This window comes from Platalea leucorodia (assembly GCF_965183815.1).
Source record: "Platalea leucorodia genome assembly, chromosome: 15".
Classification (NCBI taxonomy): domain Eukaryota; kingdom Metazoa; phylum Chordata; class Aves; order Pelecaniformes; family Threskiornithidae; genus Platalea; species Platalea leucorodia.
This window is the reverse complement of record NC_138837.1, coordinates 2,780,858-2,786,943: the sequence shown is the minus strand read 5'-3', so window position 1 is coordinate 2,786,943 and position 6,086 is coordinate 2,780,858.

Below are 6,086 nucleotides of genomic sequence, written 5' to 3'. Positions count from 1 at the left end.
GCCCCGAACGCTCCTTTTGAGCATCGCTCAGCCCGAGGACCAACGGACAATGAAAAATGAAGCAAGCATGTTGGAAGCTTTCAGAGCAGCAGGGGACTAATAGCTGCTTTGTAGCTGTTCCCAAGAGAAACACTCCGTGACCCCTTTGCAACGAGCTGCTTTAAAATACTCTAAACAACCAATTTATTTTTGCAAGACTCTTCTGCATTTCATATCCCTACTGGTAACAACTGTCAACACTGTATTATTTTAATCCTACAATAGGTTCCTTTCCTAGTATTGTTCCAGACACTCTCTGAACACATAATATTACTTCTTATATTTTAAAAATTCTCTACCTTTGATATAATAAAATGTACTGGATCTACCTATTACACTACAATTAATCGTTTTGCTAGTAATAGGTTTTATTATTATACAACTCCAAGTAAGCGCTTTCAAAACAAAACAGAACATAATCCTCACAACATTCCTATGGAAGGAAATATTCTAATCCCCATGCTACAAACACAAAAAGTGAAGATCAGTGGGACTGAGGGCCTTGCCCGAGGACACAAATGCACCAAAAAGACAGAAACAGGAGCCAGGCTTTCTGACTCCTAACTCCCTGTTCAAACCATGGCTCTGCTCCCCCTTCGGTGGGAGCGTTGCTTTAAACAAAGCATTGCGTCTCAGTCAATTTTTAGTCTCCTTATTAAAATAGATTTTCATAAAGAAAACAGTAAAAAAAAATTAAGAACAATATCACAATCATCTATAACATTGTTCGCACAAGAAGTTTGAGAAACTCCGCGATGAAGATCTTTTCGTGCCCCTGTGAGGCGGTTCATTCACTCATTATTTGGCGGATCTGTAGACCTACAATTCCTTCACGGCTCAAAGTGCGCAGGCACAGACCTAACAGCGAGGCTCCATTAAGCCAGTGAGCATTTGTCTTTCCGTTGCAACCCAGAAATTTTCACACACTCCTCAGCATCTGAAAATATTAAGAGGTGACAACAACACAGAAATGGAGAAAACAATGTAGAAAAATGCATTTTTTTCTACGAAATCACAGAGGAAGTAGGCCTTCCACTGTTCTGTATTCACAGGAAAACTAGGGAACATTGTGCGTGGCAGCCAAGCTCCGCAACTTCAGAGCAAAAGCAAACGCCAGACAATTGGTCACTGCTTCCTTGCTTGCAGTCACAACCGCTGCGGTGAAGTCACGGCCCAGGTACTCAATATTGCTGTCACTAACGCAAGTTCACTTATGCTACAGGAAATATCACTTCATACAGCCCGCAGAAACCTTGTTATTACAGAAATGATCCGTCAAGCGCAGCTACAGAAAAGAACCACTGCTGGCACTTATAGGGCATCATGGAAGCAGTAATTAGCAAGGGTGAGGAAAATCCGTTACCCAGCAGCGACAGTGACCAGATTGTCAGAATGTAAACTGCCACATCACACACACAGTCAATAAAAAGGCAGCTAAAGTGAGGTAGGTTTGTTCAGACTTGGTTCGTCTGTCTTTCTTCTTCCCCTGAACCCCAACTTCTTTTTCTGGCGTTGTTCAAGTTTATGTAGGCAAATGCAGAAAGAAGAAGCATGGGATTTTTCAGGAACTATTTTGAAAAATACTTCTGTGAGAGCTGATCACGTAACACTGGATTGGGCTGAAATGACTAATTGGTCTTCACTTGCATTTTAATTTTGAGTTGCTAGGTTCTTCTTTCATATCTTACCATTTCAGTTTTGTGGTGTATGTAGAAATGTCGCTGTGGTCAAATTTTTTTTAGTTCCTTCATATCTTGCAAAATAGGTAGCCCCAAATCATGTCTTCATTGGCACTTATGCAATCTCAAAGCTTCAAATTAAACGTATTAATAATGTAAGAAAATCTGGGCCAACAGTAATTCTGGTGTACGCAGATGCAGATGGGCTGGATTCTCTCGTTAACGGAATATGTCATGGAAGGCAGGGAACAGAAGTACAAAATGGAAGTACCCCCCTCTGCCTGCCGCCTTTCAACACTAACTTTCGAGCGTGGCTTTCAAGTACAGATAGCAGCGACTGCAGCTGGCAGGGTCAGCGCTCAGCACGACTCCTTTTATCCCGGCTAAAGATAAAGCTGCGCTGCATTGGCTTTATTTGACTTATTTTGGAGATCACATTTACACTCTGATGTCTGGGTCACTTCTCCTTTACCTTAATCCTCAATGCTGCATTCAAGCTTGTATGCGTTCTTTAGCACGTAGCTTGTATCTTAGCACAAAAAAAAATGGTTAGAGCAAGAGAACTGTCTGCGAAATACCAGCATCAGCCGTTCAAAGCCATGCAAGTTGTGTGGTTTTCCTGGTTGATATGACAACATACCCATAGACCAAATCTTAAAAGTGGTAAAAGAACCTATGAGTCAATGGGCTTGCACAAATCAAGATTACATCCATGCAGAGTTTCTCATGAACAGAAAGCAACGATGGAAGCTAACACCAAATTAGGTATTTGTGCACGATTTCAAGGTATTTTCTTGCTGAAGGACAATTATGTAGCAGGACTTTGCAAGCGCAAAACGTAAGGCTGGCACAGCACAAGTTTGCCTCAAAACGTTTCTGCCCCTCTCGTTCACAGTGAACCCTGAGGCTCCTCCTGACATCGATATACTATCTTGATTCTACGTTAGATACCATGCAATTCCACATCCCACTCTCTCTGCAGCGAGAGAGGCTTCTTCCTGACAAGCAACTAGCTCAACTGTTTCAGCACGCCAAGCTCACTTTTGCATCTGGTCAACACCACAGCTGGAGCTGCATTTCCAGTTGAATGGGTTTGTTGTGGAAACTGGGACCTAAAATTTCCATGGAAACATTACAATTTTAACAATACTTAAATAAATAAATAAATTGAACACTGTTTTTAAAAGGTCGAATCATTTTATATTAATCATATTTGACTGACAGTTAAAGAATTTTTGGTTTAGCTGTGCAACGATTATGTTGTAAATACAATTCATATTACGCATTATATGTCTCTATTTTTAATTAAGAGCAGAAGTAAACATTTACATTTGGAATGAAAACACATTTTGAAAGAGCAGAATTTCCCGTAGTTATTAGCTCTAATGAGGAGCCAGTCCCTTTGTAGCTCTAAATGGTATGTTTGCTTGTTATGAACATGATGCAGAACATCAAGTAGATAATTGAAGTTATGAAAACAGAATCCATGGGACTGTGTAACAGTGTCAGTACCTCTTCGTAATGTAAGTTCCTGATTTAATGAAAGGCTTACTGTTGCCCTGGTTATCCACGGTTCTACCAGGTTGTAGAATCAAAATGGCAGATAGTTTTTAGCCCTTCTAAAATATTCCGGTTAATAAGGTTCTCATAAAACAAAAGGATAACAGCAATCTTCTTCAGTTACAGTGATGACAAAGGAGAAAGGTTGACCATTGGCTTTTGTCATTAACCACGTCATTGTTACATTTCCATGCAGTTCCAGCAGCCACTGAAGGCATTGTTGGTGGCATAGAAACGGTTTTTGTAAAACCCGTAGCAGGGCGGCACTGTCTCGGTACAATGCTTCTCTCAAGAACACAAGACAGTTCTCTGATTACATGATGTAGAAAGAGAAAGAAAAACAACAGCCGTCTGTGGGCTGCCTGCCTGTCTCAGATTTACCACAGCTCACTCGCAGTATCTAGGAAAAACTACATTAAAAATGCAAGAAGTTAGAAATTCCAGTTGTTTCTGAGTCATGTTGAAAATACATTACTAGCTCTAGACGTGTTACCGCATACAATGTTCCACAAAAAATGGTTAACGGTAAATTGATTTTAAGGATCACGTTCCTTCCTAGAGCTTCAACACAACCATGGGAGGAATGACCCTGCTCTGTGTGATACGCACCAAGTACACGAGCCATAAAGTCCGTGTCTGCATGCGTGTACTGTGGGAACTCATCTGCTGCTGATAGGCTTTGGGAAGTAAACATTATGTTAAATTTCTTAGGAGCTTAAATGGGTCATCTAATCAATCATTATAACTTCTGTTACCCATGCCATCACAACTGTTTATCAGGTTCATACACACACTATGCCCAGGGGCGCTCATGCTTTCAAAGAAGATATTCTGGGTGCCTCGTAGCTAGCAAGCACCAAATATTATCTTCACACGGTTGAGGGCCAGAAAGACATCTGTCTGTACACACACACATATCTTGCATGCGTATCCACCGCATCTTAGACAACCGGCTGGAGGGAGTGGGTTTCCATAAATAGGTGTCAGGAAGGAAGCGGTCACTGGCCTCCGAGGCATCGCCGGCGCTGGCCCCGGCGGCCCTGCCGGCCCTCCCTCCCGCCGTTGCGGCCAGCAGGGATCGCAGGCCACGCACATACACTAAAGCCTCCCAGACCACACAATCGGTTTATTATGACATTAAACCACTGTATCGTAGAATGATGTTTGATTAATGACTGTATACTCTATAAGGAGACTGTACTCCAAGTTTCTTGTACGTGTGCTTTTGTAGGGACATACCAATACTTGGATGAAAGTACATAAAAACAATCAAGGAAACTCATACAACAAATTAAATCGTTAAAACAATATCTGGAATTGAAGAGGCGGGAAGATGTGGCAGAAGCAAACCCATTTAAAAGAACTTAGAGTAATATATCAAGAAATAGGGAAATATTTGCCAGTTAGTGCAAAGTTTTCCACACCACAAGCAAAAAACTCGGCTGAACAGAAAAAACAATCCATCTGACTTGGATGTATTTCACGAGACAGGGATAAAGCCAGGAAAAAACTAGTAACATCCAGAGAAGAGAACAAACCTCAGCATCTCTTAACACACTCAAGTTACAGGTACGAAAGAAACGTGGAGAGGGATGAGTTGCGGAGGGAGGCTGTGGACACCTAGGGCTGGATGAACAGGGACAAGCTGCTTGTCATTTAGTGCCCCTGTGCTGGGCACTGGTGAGGCCACACCTCGAGTGCTGTACTCAGCGCTGGGCCCCTCACTACAAGAAGGACATCGAGGTGCTGGAGCGTGGCCAGAGCAGGGCAGCGAGGCTGGGGCAGGGGCTGGAGCACAAGGCTGGGGAGGAGCGGCTGGGGGAGCTGGGGGGGCTCAGCCTGGAGAAGAGGAGGCTGAGGGGAGCCCTCATCGCTCTCTGCAACGGCCTGAAAGGAGGCTGGAGCCGGGGGGGTCGGTCTCTGCTCCCCAGGAACAAGCGATGGGACGAGAGGGAACGGCCTCAAGCTGCGCCAGGGCAGGTTTGGGTTGGGTATTGGGAAAAACTTCTTCCCCGAAAGGGTGGTCAAGCATTGGCACAGGCTGCCCAGGGAAGTGGTTGAGTCTCCATCCCTGGAGGTATTTATAGAACGGATAGATGTGGTGCTCGAGGACATGGTATAGATGGACTTGGCAGTGATAGGTTAACAGTTGGACTTGATGATCTTAAGGGTCTTTTCCAACCTTGACGATTCTATGACTCTATGATTCATCCTGCAATGGCTCTGCCATGAGGCGGTGATCCTGGGTGCGCTCACCACCGAAATACGGCAGATGTGGCTTCGGGCGGCCCCGCGGGAGCCTCCCGCAACGTGAAAGCCACGGCCCCGCAGCGCTGGCTTTGCCTTCGTCGCCTGCTTTGTCGCCCGGTTTTGGGTGGAGAATCAAGTCTTCCAGCACCGCTGCCTTGCCGTAGGGCAACGCAGCCGCCACGCCACCCACGGTACTGAAATGAAGGGCTGCCTTGTCGGGCAGGCTCGACGCGCGCCTGCTCCTTCGGGAGCAGCACGGAGAAGAGGCGCGTGGGAGCACCAAGCTTCCCCCAGATCGGTCGGTGAGCGTTTCCCTGCCCGGGCCCTGGGCCAGCGCCTTCGATGCGCCGACGGGGCCGCCTGCTGCGTGTGAGAGAGGGGGTGAAGGAACAACCTCTCCCTCCAGCCACCCCGGCCCGGGCTCCGGCTGCGGCGGGGAGGCCGCAGGAGCCGGGGGGCCCCGCGGCGGCGGGCGCAGGCCGAGGGCGGGGGGGGCCGGGCCGCGCGGGGGGCTGAGGTAAAGCGCGTGCAGCAAGATGGTGGCCGGGGGCTGGGCAG